Here is a 16996-nt window from a genome sequence, read left to right as displayed (position 1 = left end):
GATAACCCAAAGTTTATCAATATGAACGTTGGTGCTAACATAAATATTACTAATTACTATCACAGACTCACGTCAAGATATGGGTTGTATTTACAACCTCGATTATGAGTTGTACAACATAAGAGGAAAGCATCCATGCCAATAAATTCGGGTGTGCATTGACCAAAGGGCCCCTAAAGTACTTGAACAATTCTCAAAAATGAATTCGGTGGATTTTCGAGTTATAAATCTTACTTCCATATTTGACTAGTTCTACAAATAGCTACGTTTTAAATTTACTTGGAGTTGCGATTTCCAATATGTGAAATATCGCATTGATGATAGTAAAAATAGCTGGTAGGGTAATTTGCGGAGAGATACCGCACATTTCTAAAAATCGATCAAAGAAAACAATTCAATATTGGATGAAATCATTTTTATCAACTGCGACAAGTTTCTTAAATACTGTAAAATGGTTTTTGCCACGAAAAAATGGTCGCAAACTGAAAAATGGTGAACAAAAGTATTTTTAGCTCTTGTTGATGTTTTTGTGATTAGGTGTCTTCAGCTGAGTTTCATGAAATTTGATTAGACCTATAAATCGACTAGCACCTTCACTTTTCTTAAGGAGGAACTACCATTTCTAGAAACATTATTTTATTCAGCATTTTAAAAATATTTTTCTTTCGCAACCTTGTGTAATGGTTTAGTTGGAGTAACTTATTTAAGGGTACTATTTATTTATATGTTTGTACGAGCGATATGTATCTATGTGTTGGTAGGGGTTCCATAAAAGCAGTATTTGGCTGTTTCTCCCAACAATGAATTGATATAACTTAGGTTTTTTCTTGAAAAAGCATAAATTCGTTGAAATTTTCGTTTTTATCTCACTACAAATCAATGCGTTCACGAAAATTAGTACCTGAAACTTTAAAAAATAAATCAAAGTAACTAATAGTTAGATACATATCGCCCTTCTGAATATATAGATAAATAGACTCATAATCTTATATGTCTCTGTGTTAGGTCCGCTAGTTTGTGGATATACCTTATTAAGAACCTATATCTGACATAAATGATCATTTAATGACATTCCGAGGTGAAAAAAATATATTTTGGCTCCGCCATGTAGTGCGGCATTTCACCCGGGGCGTCAAGGGTTAATACGGTAAAAATGCACAGCTTTAAAAAAATCTATCATCGGATATTTAATTTTCATATACTTATTCATACAACCATTGAACAATATATCCTCTAATTTTTATAGCAATTTTTTAAGATTGAGCGAGTTACATTGAATTTCCAGAGGCGTCTCGTCGAAAACTTGTTTTGCGATGTAGGTCATAACTCAAAACTTACTAAACCAATCGCTTTGAAATTGTGTAGATTTTCTTCACATAATTCCCCTGGTAATGATGGGAACTTGTATTTTTATAGATCTTAAAATGTTTTACTAACTTTGAAGCCAATTTTCGATCACTGGTTACTTGGGCCATTATGTGAAAAATATCTGAGCAAAATTTAAAAACGATTTGTCCAAGAGATTTCGAATTATAGTGCACACCGCAATTTTTCGAGGTGCCTCCTGAAGATTCACTGTCACTCGCTAAATTTTCAATATTCTGTTATGAAAAATTTGGAGAATATTGTTCAAATGTTGCATTATTATATAGAAATTGAATGAATAGTTTAACACTCTCTGCAACATTGCACAAAAAAAAATATTTTTAGAATAATATGTGTATGAGCGACTTTCCCGAACCACCAAAAATAGTTTGTGTAAATGAACGCTTTCAATGGTTAATCGAATTACAAAGTATTTTTATGCTTATGGTACTGGTACTAGTTTATAGTAGACTTATTAATCTGTATCTCCGAAATGAAACAAAATTTAATCGCAAACGAAATAGACAGCATCCATGGCAATCAACATAATACACGACATAACCCTTAACAAATCCATTAATCGCAAACGAAATAGACAGCATCCATGGCAATCAACATAATACACGACATAACCCTTAACAAATCCATTTGTCATATCAATTCTGAAATAATCATTAAAACAGACTATGCATTTCGTTCCTTTCTATTTACCTCTACTGAAGACTACATATTAAGAAGACTGATATTTCTTTCCTTCCCCCATACAAACGAGAAGCGAGACTTTCCGTACGGCTAAATCCTTTACAGACATTTATTGTCTCAAAAGCCTTTACTGCTCTTTAGTGCGTTCCACGCTGGAGTATTATTCGGCAGTCTGGAACCCGAATTACATGAACAGCAGCGATCGAATTGAAGGCGTTCAACGAAAATTTATACGGTATGCTCTTCGACGCCTGCCTTAGCGCGATCCTGTTCGTCTACCAAGCTACGAGAGTCGGTGTCAACTCATCCAGCCCGATACCCTTCAGCGTCGTAGAGAAACTGCAAGAGCCTTATTCATCTCTGATCTTCTGTCAGAACGCATCGATTCTCCAGATTTACTAGAGCGAGGTAACATCCAAGCAAGGACCAGAACGTTACGCGGAAACGTTCTTCTGAGAGTACCGTTTCGACGAACTATTCAAACAGCTAATGCCGCTATCACGGGACTACAACGCCTCTTCAATCGTGTGTCGCACCTGTTCGACTTCCATTTGTCTCGGATATCATTAGGAAATCGATTCCTGCAGTTTTTTAGATGTAATTAGTTTAAGTTTCCATCATTGGGGCCGAGTGTGGCCTGTTGATGTGCTCGATAAATAAATCATATCTATCACATTCGCGACTTGCATTCTCTCTTGCTCGCTCTGTCACTCTCTGTATAAGGGGTGAAAAGAAAACACATGTGATCATGTTCTGGTACTCACCTAAAAAATTAAAAATTCTGTTCGAAAAGTTTTTCGAGTTTAAAAACCTAGTAAGGTAGAAATTTCAGTATATGCAAGATAATGAACCGAAAAATACTAATCACAGGGTTAAAACGTGGTTGGATGACCATAACATCTACGTAATTACATTACATTTACAAAAACATGTTAACTGATTTTTTTAACAAAAATCGGCCTTTTGGCTTCAAAGTGCTATGAAAAATTCAAAACTCGATCCAAAGTAATTACCTGCAGAATGATGTAGCTATACAAAACTTTAAAACTATTGGTCCAGTAAATTATGAGTTATGCTTTACACTGCAAAACAAGTTTCGTTGAGGTCCCGTATATTGCAATGAAATTTTGTGCAAATATTGTGGCATTATTATATGGAAATTGAATGAATATACTAACACTCTCTGTAATTCATTCATGTTCCCATGTAATTTTTTGAATGTGTGTTTTACCGAATTAACTAAATTAATTAATTAAATTAGTTTTTTTGTCGAAGCTTTAAGATAATTACTGATAATTAGTGTATACGTTCTACTCTCATGTTATTCTTAAACAGAAATAATAAATTAATTGATTTGCGTAAAATAACTAACGATATTCAAGGAATGAAAAAAATTAAAAATGATTTATTTTGTATCTTGTATAAAATTATCTTATTGTTTTGTCCGACACTATATACGTATGCATATAAAACCCTTCACTCATCGAACTAACTCATTTATATAGGGCAAAAATTCCATTTTGGCCCTATTAAGAAGGATGTTGCACTATTTCAGTAATTGCACGGCTTATCGTTAGAATGCATATAAACTGGCCTCATCTTCTTTGTTTCGTTTCATAGAACCAATATAATAACAAAAATGGCTTAAGAATGGTAGAATATTTAAGTTTGAGCGCAACGAAAACTCGAATCGAATGCTCCAACTATCGCACTACTATTTGAGGCATTTCGTTAAACAAAGATAGCAGACGGTACTCCTACCTCAAGTGGTGATAATATAAACAGTGCGAAAATAGGCGCATTACCCCACATGAAAAAGTTATGGCTTTCAAGCATTTCCAATTGCACTCGTGTTAACAGAGTTGAACCAATTTGGGGTCTTGAACAATTTAACTTCATAAAGTTGCCGGGATGAGTTATTGATACCAAGTGCTATACAGTGCCTCTGCCAATAAAAGTTTTCGGAATGTGCCATCAACATTGAAGCATTTGATGGGACAATGGGGTAGGAAAGGTAAAATGTGCTAATGGAGTAAATTGTTCGATGCATTCCCCATGTTCGATGCATTTCGAGTTACTCAGTGCCATAGTTTGAAATGTTTCTCATTAACAAAAAATAAGCAATATTGCACCAGTAATAATAAAAATGCAAACATATGATATAACTTTTTTGCTGTCAAACTTTTCCCAACAGGGAAACATCTGACCTCATCTTATTGTGGTATAATATGAGATAATATTATCGCGCATCATGAGGTTCGATACTGCGAAATTATCGCGCTTCCATAGTGCAGTGATACTAATTTTTCGAACCTAATGCCCCAATTATCGCATCACTATTTGAGCCAATGCACAGTGTTTTAAGATGTCATTTACGTGTTCAAAATTAATTGCGTCCAAACCGTTAACATTAGTAGTACGCTTTATTCTGCGATGTTATTTCCTTTATGATTACACATCTGCAAGAATATAGTGATTTATTCCCATATAAGCGATATACGAAATTTTTTCATAACTTTTTGAGCCTTTCTCCTGCATTCTTATAATCTTGCATGAAGTTGTATGCGGTATCGCAACACGTATTTTAAGGAACAAAGTAACTTTCTATCTGTTGAATCTAAATAGGTGTTCCAAATTTTGTGATATTTTTAGGATTACTTCCACCTTAAATAACCCGTTAAGGAGCAAATACTAGCAAAAAATATAGAAAGTACTAGCCTTTTACTTTTACATAGTGGCTGAATTGTTTGTCGAACCGAGATTTCCCAAGTTCCATCACAGTGACATTAAATGGAACATCCAGGCGCACTGTGATAAGCAGTAGGGGAATTATGGTTAAAACCGACACCTTAAGCTTAACACTTTTTCTAAGTTGCCACAAAACCAATAAAATTATAATTTTTATGCAGAATTCTTCTTCAGAAAATTCTTAACAAGACTTAATTTTTTCAGCGCTTCAAAAAATTAATTTCATTAAAAAATATTGGTTGTAAAACTTGAAAAACAAAGTGACTTTTTGTAAGCACTGCGGGTAAAACCGACACCCCATAGGGGTAAGATCGACACCCCCTTTAACTTATTTTCTCTCCACTTTATTAAAATCTTTATCTTTATTAAAAATGAGATATATGCGTGATTAATAAAGTGTGAGTATGTATGATGCAAATATGTGCTTTTTATTGTTTCATCATGTAGTGAGGGGAAGAAAGTTCGAAAGCGTAGTACTATAAATAAGAGTATTTTATGCTTTATTATTTATTGATATGAGTATTTCCAAATAATCCTTGCGCACATCATTGCAACCTCCAGTGTCATTTTATTTCGTAAGAGAAGATTTACAAGCGTTCTACGTTCTGCTAATTGGATTCATTCACTTATAAGTGACACACACACTTCTAAACTAACTTCTAAAACTATCTTTTTCAGCTTTGATTTTTCGGACTCTGATATCAACGATCTATTGGGGTATACATAAGATCATTGTCTCATTGTGATAAAGTTCGTCTATGACAAACCAAGAGAACACTAGAAATTCGGTTTGATGACCTTTTTGCAGAAATAGCAAAAGCTTCGTTAGAATCAGATAAGTAAAAATTCCAATTTTTGATTTTCAAAGAGACTTACAAGAAATAAACACAATAAAAGTATTTCTGTGTATTTCTGCTAATACTATAGTGTTCTAATAGGCTAATTGAAGTGTCACAAAGATCCCCAGTATTTTGAAATGAATCGCAACTATACACAACCATCTTAACAGGGTGTCGGTTTTACCCTAACCATAGGGTGTCGGTTTTACCCCAACAGCGCACATTTTTTTATAAAAGCAATTAAAAATATTGAATTTTTCAAACTCGTCTTCAATGCACCTAGTTGATCATAGGACAGGCCGATAATAATAGGTACTGAAAAATGGGGTGATTTGAAAAGCTTTTGTTCGGTTAAAACCTTAAAATCTACCAACGAAATTTTACATCCAGACGAGTATGAACGCTGCTGTCGAATGTTTTGTTAATTTTTATGACATTCGGCGCACTAACGTAAATCCAATTTTTCTTCAAATGCTCTAAATAAACGTACTAATAATATTGTATCATTATGAGATGAATAAAAATTTGATTTCTAGGAAAAGTTGTGGGGTGTCGGTTTTACCCACAGTGTCGGTTTTTCCCACAATTCCCCTATAATCTTTTCATGGTGTATGGAACATTGCAAGCTGACGTCATCTGAGTAAAAATGCTCGAAAAAATGACAGCCCAGCAAGTTTGTTTGCATGGTGTTAGAATTTGAGCATAACACTCGGGAAGTTCGGTTTGACAAATAATTCAGCTGCTATTTGAAAGTAAAAAGCTAGTACTTTCAGTATCTTATGATGTTATTCCATTTTCTCCTTAATGGGTTATTTAAGGTGGAAATAACTCTAAAATATTGTAAAATTTGGAATATCTTTTCAAATTCTACGAATAGGACGTTACACTGTTCCGCAAAAACAGGTGCTTCGATACCACGAACAACAGATTATAAGAATCTAGAAGAATGGACAACAAGTAATCATAAAAACCTAATTTCAAGGGGTCTTCCATATAAAATTTTCCATAACTCGAAAACTATCAAAGCTAAATATATTATGGCTTCAGCAATTTCCTCTCAGCAATATTTACTGCAAGTTTTCTGAATTCACAAAATGTCCATCTTAATTGATTTTGAAAATAACTTTCGTCTATCACTTAACGATGAATATCACTGAATGGTGATATTCATCGTTAATCGCAATCAAAAAGGTAAGACTAAGAACATCTCAAAACAAACGATACTACTAAAGTTAACGATATAGACGCTATTAATTATGGACACTAAAACGACGTTTAAAATACTGAGCAATGCACAGTAGACAATAGGCACTGAATTAGTCGCCGCTAGAATACTATCTTAATTTATACATCGAAAGTTGCTGAATTCGATTCAACATCAAATTCCAGAACAACTTTCTTCCACTTCATGCATCTGTGACTGGAGTTGCGGGGGTTTTAGTATCCGGAATATTCCCGGTTTTTGGGTAAAGTAGTATACCTAACAAATTATCCGACCTTTCAGCTTCTAGTGGTGATCTCACGTGATTTTTCTTTTGCCTATTCTGTCTTTCCCATGAGACATGTTGGTAGACTTAAGCGATTCGAAGTAACTCTGCCTAAGCTCAACTCCTGCCAGCATTAAACAAAAGGTTTCTGCCATTTCTTGAGTACTATGGCTCTAAATTCTTACTTAGTAATCACATCTCTAACTGTTGCCAGTTGATATGAATTTTTAACATTCAGATGGTTTTACCTTTCTCATATCCAGAAAAAAAATTCAGATGGGATCCGAAATTTCGATTTCAAAATGTTCATTGTACAATAAGTAATATGTAATAACCTCATTTAATTAAAATCATGTTTGGTAATCGAATCTGGTTTCAAATGAATTAAAATAGAAACTATTTTAAAATTTCTCAACAACTTGAAAAATTTCGGGAGGGGTCCGGAACCCCAGGACCCTCCCCCTGGATCCGCCACTGCTCATATAGAAACGTTCTGCCATCACTATGTAAATCGTTAACATAATCCCAGCCCGGGAGGCCAAATGTCAGATAGTATTCAACTCAGTTCGTCGAGATCAGAAAATATCTGCGTGTGCATGTGTGTACGTATGTATGTATGTATGGGGTAAAATGTCACCTCTTTCTCTCAGAGAGGGTTGGACCGATTTGCACAAACTCAATTGAAAGGTATAACTGTCTCAAGGTTGCTTTTAAATATTTTGTCCATCGAAGTTTTGGTGCCGGAGTTACGGATTGAAGAGTGCAGACTTGCAGCAATTTCTCATATAAACTGGTTCCGCCATGATATTAAAATTATGCAAAATTTATTAAAATGGCTACTGGCTAAATTTATTAAAATGGTTACTTGGCTTTGCCAGTCCTGATTAATAATGACTAACCAAAGTCGCTTTGACCACATTGGCAGTTTTTGATTCCATATAAGCAGGAACAGCAAAATGTTCAAATGAATAATTAGCGTTAATTTTAAAAAGTGAATTTATAATTTTGATAGCCAATGTCTTCAAAATGTATGAAATATGGAGATTTGATTTTTTTATGTTATTTCGGAGAAAAAAATGACCTTTTGCATTTGTTAATTTGGCACATTTTTGCTTTTCTCATATAGAAAGCTTATGTCATCACGCTGAAAATCGCTAAACCAATCAATTTTTTGACTAAAATAGGTTTTCTGGATTAAAATAGAAGCATATGAGCTGCGAAGGATAGCCCCTTCCTCCACATATCACACCAGTCAAACTCCTCTCAGATACCCCCCCCCCCCCTCTCCCCTCAGCCCCTCCACATCCCACGCTCCAAAAGCCCAATCTTCACTCATTCCCATCGCCTTCACCCACCAGGCCAAAATAAGCTAGGGCTTCGGTTGTTGGTTTTTCAGCCCACCCCCACATGCCAAAATAATCTACCAGGTAGACAACATTGAACCAATACTGTTTGAATAAATTGCGTTTTTTTGTTTTTTTTTTTTTGCTTCAGTGTCGACACCGTAGCTCATCAAGTTTGTGACTGAAAGGCACTACTACACTACTAAGTGAATTAAAAGAGGTTTTTATTTTGACAATTGTCCGAGTTTTCTCAAAAATTAATGAGAGTTCAAAATTTTCATGATACTGTTTCGGAAAGTAGACCCAAAAAAGTAAAAAAAGTATAGGTTTAGCTATTCTATGCAAGCTGTTGGTGTGATCCAAAAAACTTTTTCAATTTTCGATCTGTCACGTTACAAGTTATTTGTTTTCCATTACTACATATTTAAAAATAAGCATTAATCCACTTTAATCTCAAATTTATGAGCGATATTATCGAATTTAAATTGGACTGCGATGAAATATGATTCGAAACAAAAGGTTAGAAATATGGATTTTATTTACCTTTTCATCTCCGTACGGTCGTTTAATTATATTCAGTTCGTGCAAGAATCATGAACAAGTTTTTATAAACGACAGGCATAAAAGCATTGACCAGATGTAATTCTAGTATCAAGCCTAGTTTCTGTTCAAACGTTCTTGTAACTATCGTAGTTGCCATCAACTGGAGTCGGTAAAGCTGTATACAATTAAGCTAATTTATTATACGAAGGACGAAGATGAACAGGGAGATAAATGTTATTATTGAGAACATGGCAAGGCAATGGTAACCCGGAAAAAGTGACTCAAAAACTAATCCGAGTTCTTTGCATCATTCAATTTCATGCAATCGAATACTTTTACTGCCTTGAGTATGTTGTCCTTGAACGGACAACTTCCTCTACCAAAAGACTTGATTCGGTGATAACACCGTCAATCTCAACGACGCGCGGAGGAATGTAGACACGGTACTTGCGCGTAAAGAGATCGCATGAGCTTTTTTAGATCATGTAATGCGAAAATTATCATTGTTGACATTCACGGTCTCTTTCACAGCAGATAATCGTGAAATCAAATCAATTGAAGTTTGTACAACATGAAGCGTCTTTATATTCCATAAAGAAAACAATCTATAGTCCAGAATACTTTTGAGGATAGGAATTCGAGGTGGGTGATCAGTAGAATTTGGCAAGGAATTCATTACCGTCAAGAAAGGTTGTTAAGGAGAATTAAATATCTAATAAGATAGGCCACCCGAGTAGAGTCTGACAACAAATTGAAAACTAAACTTGATGTAGTGATGTTCGGCAAATGATTACTCAGGTTGTTGTCGTTTTAACGGTTAAAATATCAAAAAGGAAAGCAGCAAAATTGTCCTATGACATCAAACAGAATACTAATTCTGCTAAATTGAAAGCTCATTGAGATGTTGAATTTTTTTTTGATACCAAAATATGTATTCACTTTGATGTCTCACCAAAGAAATATAAACATAGAAAATTCTTCTAAGAAACAAGGTTAGCAAAATGTGATCAAAATTTGATGTCAAATTTAAAAAATCTAAAACTGATAGCAAAATATGATTTCAATTTGATGCTATTATCAAAATATGATTTCTACTTGTTGTAATTTTGTTGTTCGACTTTGCTCGGGCAATGTAGAAGGTTGGGAAAATAGTGGCTGGACAATATCTTGTCTAGCATACATCATAAACCATCATGGTAATACTATAACTGCGTTCAAAATCTTCCTGGTGCAATAAAGTTTCTCCGAAACGATCGCACAGTGTTTTAAAACGTCGTTTTCGTGCTCAAAATTAATCGCGTCTAAACCGTTAACTTTAGAAGTATAGTTTGTCCGGAGAAGTTTTTGCCCTTGTGATTGCGCATCCACAGGAGTATACCGTTTAGTGATTAATTCACCTATCAGCGATATACGAAATTTATTTTCCGAATTAATTATGATAGAGACTTTGTGTCTTCGGCTAAGTTGTAGCAAATTTTACTACAAAAGAAATATATCTAGCTTTAATAGTTTGCAAGTTGTGGATCATATTATATAGAAGACCCCTTCAAATGAGTTTTTTCATGATAACTTTTTTAGACATTCTCCTATCTTATTGAAATGTTCCACAAAGTTGTTTACGGTATCGAATCACATATTTTTGCTGAACATAGTTACTTCCTATCTGTTGAATTTAAAAATTATTCCAAATTTTGCGATACTTTTGGGGTAACTTCCATCTTAAATAACTCGTTAAGGAGCAAAAAGGAGCAAACAACATCATAACGTACTGAAAGTACTAGCTTTTTACTTTCATATAGTCGTCCGATTGTTAGTCAACGCGATTCTCCCCAAGTGTTATGTTCAAAACAATATGCCATCGCAGTGGTTTAAAATGAAATATTAAAGCGCACTGCGATAAGCAGCTTCATCTTTTCATGGTAAATTGCATATAACATATTCATCGATAATAAAGTATGTCCAAAAAGAGCAAAATGGAACTTTGAGCGCAATCAAAATCAAAGTACGAAACGTAGCATATCGTGTGTTCAAGAAGTATGTCAAGTGAAATTTAAACAATCAGTGGATACTGGTAAGCTTGAAAAAATGACAGAAACCCCACCATCAGGTTTGCAACAATTTTTATTAGTGCTATGGAGTTTATTAATGTCCTTCGTGACATTTATAGTGGAGCTTGATAAACGTCACCTGTTCACAATGTGGATTACGAGATCGTACCTGAAGGTCGGCGATTGCTAAAAAATTATAAAACTATTTTCAGAAAGCGCCCAAGCTCTTTTGGCGGAAGAAGACAGCTTTGAAGATGACGGAGAAATCGATTATTAAAAAAAATTATTTATCTAATTTATTAAGAAAATATCGACATTATCCAGCACATTCAAATCTACACTTCGATTTTTGAAAGGCAAACCATATGCATTACATGTTATTAGCGGACGTGTTCTATGCAATTTACTATGAAAAGATGAAGCTGCTTATTGCAGTGCGCTTGAATATTTCATTTTAAACCACTGCGATGTCATATTGTTTTGAACATAACACTCGGGGAGAATCGCGTCGACTAACAATCGGCTAACTATATGAAAGTAAAAAGATAATACTTTCAGTATGTTATGATGTTGTTTTCTCCTTATTTATTTATTATTAGTTATTTAAGGTACCCAAAAATATCGCAAAATGTGGAATATATTTTTAAATTCAACAGATAGGTAGTAGCTATGTTCAGCAAAAATATGTGTTTCGATACTGCAAATAACTTTGTCGAAGTTTCCAAAAAGATAGGAGAATTTCTAAAAAATGTCACGAAAAAACTAATTTTAAGGGGTCTTCCATATAATATTTCCATAACTTGTAAACTATAAAATCTAGATATATGGTGTCTTCAGCAATTTCTTTTGTAGTAACATTTGCTATAACTTTGCCGAAAACACGGAGTCTCTATCTTAATTAGTTCGGCAAATAAATTTCGTATATCACTTATAGGTGAATTAATGACTAAGCGGTATACTACTGTGGATGCGCAATCATAAGGGCAGCAACTTCTCCGCACAAACTTAACTTCTAAAATTAACGGTTTAGACGCTATTAATTTTGAGCACGAAAACGATCTTTAAAACACTATGGATCGGTTTTATCGGTCATACTGTCATTACGCTACCAGCGTAACTAGCACCACAAATACTGATGGCGCGGAAAGCCAAAACATGAAATTTCTCCGTCGACGATGCCTCGAGAAGAGAAACATACAGTGATACAAATGAATCGCTATCCAAATTTTTCCGATCACCACCTCACTTTGTTATGGCACACGCAGTTACCAGCTCGGAGATAAAGCAACACCGATTGAACCATTAATTAATTAACTTGCCTTGCAAAAACTTCCGACAAATGCACATCTTCCTATTTGATATGGTGTCGATTTTAATGCTTGTTTTTCATTTCTTTCAATCATATTCCAGAACAAAACACGTCCACGGAATCGAATCACTGCGGCGAAGGAAACACTGTTCCATCTTCTCTAGCACCGTGATGGAGGGTGAGGTAAGCGTACTTCTGGTGATAACAGTGATCATCGGCACGGTACTCATGACATCTCTACTTGCTTGCTATATATGCGTGTTCCGTCAACTTTGTTGCTCCAACGATGCGGATCTGGATCGCGGATACAGCCAGCGAAGTTACAAACGAACGTACGCACTACGTGACAGCACTAATATGGCGGAAATTACCAACGTCACCAGTCAACAGACAGAAATAGAGAAAGTCTAGCCAAGGTCGGGCGAAGCTATCACTTCGCTCTGACGTGTTGAAATCCCAGGAAAACAGTATCTAAATTTTAGTATTGTTCGAGCACATTTTATTGTCACTTAAACACGACACAAATAATCCTTGAAATGTGTTGATGTGCAATAACGTCAAATACATTTCAATCTTCAGCGTATGGCACAAAAAATAGGTAACTGATTCACTATGGTTTTTAAAAAGCATAATATAAAAACAAACCTAAAAAACAAATATACGTTATTTTATTCTTATTACAGATGACATTATATATCATATATTACAATTCTCTAAAGCACATAATTTGATACAAAATTCGAACAGCGTTAGTTTCTCGTTAAATTATGATTAGCCTATTTTGATTTGATGATGAAGGGTGCCATCAAAATCACTTTCGTTACTTCCACAAACTATGTATCTAATATCACTAAATCTATTTGAATTGAAAAACATTGATTTGTTCCCAAAATCAGCAGTATAATAACTAAAATCCCATAAGAATTATGTAATACTCTTGTTTAAACACAAAGAAAAATTCTATGTTGCTATAGCTTTTAAACAATTGCGTCAAACAACCTAGTATCGTAGTTCACTGTATGTCAACAGCAAAAAAAAGTATAATTAAACAAAATACCCAAATATGTGGAAACAGTCAAAAGCAAAAAATAAAAATTCAACGCTCCCGTCTGAAAACCCATAAGCAGTTTTACAAAGATAAACAAATTTAAGAGTTTCTGAATGGCTTATGGCGGATAGTATGAGCCCTACGAAAGTCTACATTGTTCAGATTGACAAATAAAAATATATACCACATACAATAGTGTTCACAGGCGAGAAGACAAGTGCCACATTTTGAGTTTGATCTGCCAGATTTTCCCAAAAAGTTAAGGTAACCCTGCACTGCAATAAATCTGTACTCCATCACGTTTACACGAATTTAATATATTCGAGGCAGCTACATATGTAGTACCTGCATGTACCATAAGGAATCCGTTATTCAGATAAAATTGATTCCGAACTCACATACCGGCTAACCATAATCAAATGAGCGTGTAATTAACCTGAATGTAATTGGAATACATACGAAGCTGACATTACCGCTATTCCGTTTCTGCAACAACACGATATATTATGTATCTATATAGATGCATCTGCAGTTCAACGGGCCCCTCCAACAAAATATCGTGTTTAGTGTGTTATTTTGTTCCATGTAAAGTTAAACATGTTGTGGCACATTTAGAATAATTTGTAACATTACAACCATAAATGCTACGAAATTTCTATTTACCTAGTTCCAACTTAAACATTTGCTTTTAGAAAAAGATGCAAAAGAATTTGGAATGAAGTAGCACACTAATAATAATGCATTACCAAACCGGAAACGAAAAATCACACAGGGCACACACGATTGAACACAAAATAAACACATTATTCAACATCACAACAACTGGAAGCTTTTTTGACTTGTGACGGTACACAACACTAAAGATACCACTTCAGTTCGAGGAGTTAAATCCTAATCCATTATTGAGTAAATTCATGTAGTATTTTTGTGGATTTAGTATTTTTGTTGTTGGATTATCTTAGATTTTCAAATCATATATGTATAGATCAATTCTGACATCAGGGGCCCTATTCTCACAGTCACGTCACTTAGTGACTAGAAGGAAATTTTCTTCTAGTCACCAAATGACGTGAGAATAGGGCCCCAGTTGATAGTCAACCCCGTTAGTAGACGTAGTCGAACAGCGCTACGCTTTGTTTATTTTTTTTCTGTTTTACGCCGCCTGCGATATTCGGTAGGTGAAATCTGCGTCATGCAGTGTTCAATTGGTGCCGATCGTTTCTTATGAAAATGCGTGTTTTGTAATAAACTATGAAGATCTTTTAACAGATCATCCTTCAGCGCAATCGAATAGTGACCTTTCTCCAACCTTGCTTGCACTCGATAAGTATTGTGATTCGAAGACTCCATACAATGAGCCGAAGCATTGTTGAAAAGAGCACCTCTGCGATTGTGATTCTTTTATTAGATTTTGATCAAAAAAACTTTCCATGTGTCAGGAGGAATTAAATGGAACACGCTTCTCGCAACTACCAGTATTCACACCTGATGTTGTGGGAATTGACTCGATTTTCGATCGTTTCCCACGATGGCCGGTTTTACAAGCTTTCTAAGTAGAACCTTAAACCTATGGAAGCTTTTCCTTCCTGCGAAAGACGGGATAGTTTCATAGTTACTGTACGTTTATGTTGAAGATTAATTTGTGCTACTCGAACCATGGTCGATCAGAGCATTACACATTTCATCACCGGCACTTATTGTACTGCAACTAGAAGATACCAAACACGTTGGCTTATAATCGCCTTTAGCGAACCCCGAAATGGACATTAGTGACTCTTATGACATGGAATCTGGACTCAGGGGATCAATTCTTGGATGAAAGACTGTCTCCTAGTGACCCCAACCGGGGCAATATAAAAAAGTAACAATGCAATATTTAGGGACCATCCATAAATGACGTAGCATTATATGGGGGAGGGGGGAGTTTTGTATTTTGTGATGATGTGTGACGACAGGGGGGTAGGGCGTCATGTCATGCTACGTAGCTTTTTTAAAGGGGAATTGGGGTTGACCTGATGTCACGATAATCTTACCCGTTTCATCTAACTAACATCGTTTTTGATTTTTTTTTATTTTTTTACGGGGACAACGAGGGGGTGAGGGTTACCGTCAAGCCAGGGGGGTATATAGAAGTTTGTGACGAAATGCTACGATGGGGGATGGGATGTTAAAAATCACTCAAAAAATGCTACGTCATTTAAGGATTATCCCTTAATATATTTGTGGAGAAATATCGAGATACGTGGCGGTAATTGTCGGCCCTAATCATATACTTTTGGTAAGTGCCGTTACGTCCTGTTTCGGTGGATAGGGCAAATTAGCAGATATTTCAAGAAAGAAATTTTATTTAACTTAAGGTTCAAATACTTTTCGGTGAGTGTCTATGAGAATTGAACGCTTGATAGCATGTGTTGGAAAAAATGTGTTCAGCATTGCCACCGGATTATCCATACAAAACCTTTTCAAAACTCCAAATGAAGAAAATCATCACGATTCAAATCATTCTAAATACCTGCTGAAAAAACCATCGTCTTAACTAAACGGTGCTTTTGAAAAAGTGGCTGTGATTTTTTGTCACACTACCAAACCGTGCTGGGGTACGTAACACTGCGCAATAAAAAAAAACACAGCCACTTTTTCAAAAGCACCGTTTAGGTAAGCCGATGGTTTTTTAGCAGGTATTTTGCATGAATTGAATCGTGATGATCTAATAAATCGACTGATATTCTTCTTTTAGAGTTTTGAAAAAGTTTAAATGGATAATCCGGTAGCAAAGCTGAACACAATTTTTCCTACGCATACTACCATGCGTTCAATTCTAACACATGCTTAAAAACGGTAACTTGAGCCTGAAAGTTAGATTCAGCCGATAGTTCAAACTAAATATGTGCAAAAGGGACCATCTATAAATGACGTAGCATTATATGGGGGAGGGGGGAGTTTTGTATTTTGTGATGATGTGTGACGACAGGGGGTAGGGGGTCATGTCATGCTACGTAGCTTTTTTAAAGGGGGATAGGGGTTGACCTGATGTCACGACAATCTTACCCGTTTCATCTAACTAACATCGTTTTTGATTTTTTTTTAATTTTTTTACGGGGACACCGAGGGGAGTGAGGGTTACCGTCAAGCCAGGGGGGTCTATAGAAGTTTGTGACGAAATGCTACGATGGGGGAGGGGGGGGCGTTAAAAATCACTCAAAAATGCTACGTCATTTATGGATCATCCCTAACTTGAAATTATTTTTGCACACCTGTTTTGGCCATACATCTATTGTCGATATCTCATATACTTGGTTCAAAAACCAAGAGATACAGAATAGGGTTACAATAGGCTCTACTACCGTAATTGACACATTACCCTATTTAGAGAAGATAATTTCATTTTAACTAAAATTTGGAATTAATTGATATTGCAATAATGTATTGCAGTAAATCGAATGATCTAATCATTGGTTATCTGCCGATATTGTCCATATCTCCTATTCTTAATTATTAACCAACGAATGCGATATATGATGACGATAGACTCTACTACTATAATACGCACCATAGCCTACAATT

The 16996-nt window shown here is 35.2% G+C and overlaps 1 long non-coding RNA gene across 1 annotated transcript in view; it reads left to right on the top strand.

Annotated features, from left to right (window-relative positions):
- Nucleotides 1–13792, top strand: part of LOC131677836 (uncharacterized) — a 36106-nt gene extending 22314 nt beyond the window's left edge. The window contains exons 2-3 of the long non-coding RNA XR_009303434.1: nt 12486–12567; nt 12696–13792. This is a non-coding gene — a long non-coding RNA (uncharacterized LOC131677836). The remainder of the gene's footprint in view (nt 1–12485; nt 12568–12695) is intronic.
- The last annotated feature ends 3204 nt before the right edge of the window (nt 13793–16996 follow it).

This window comes from Topomyia yanbarensis, chromosome 1 (assembly GCF_030247195.1).
Source record: "Topomyia yanbarensis strain Yona2022 chromosome 1, ASM3024719v1, whole genome shotgun sequence".
Lineage (NCBI taxonomy): Eukaryota > Metazoa > Arthropoda > Insecta > Diptera > Culicidae > Topomyia > Topomyia yanbarensis.
This window is presented reverse-complemented; position numbering and strand designations above follow the sequence as displayed.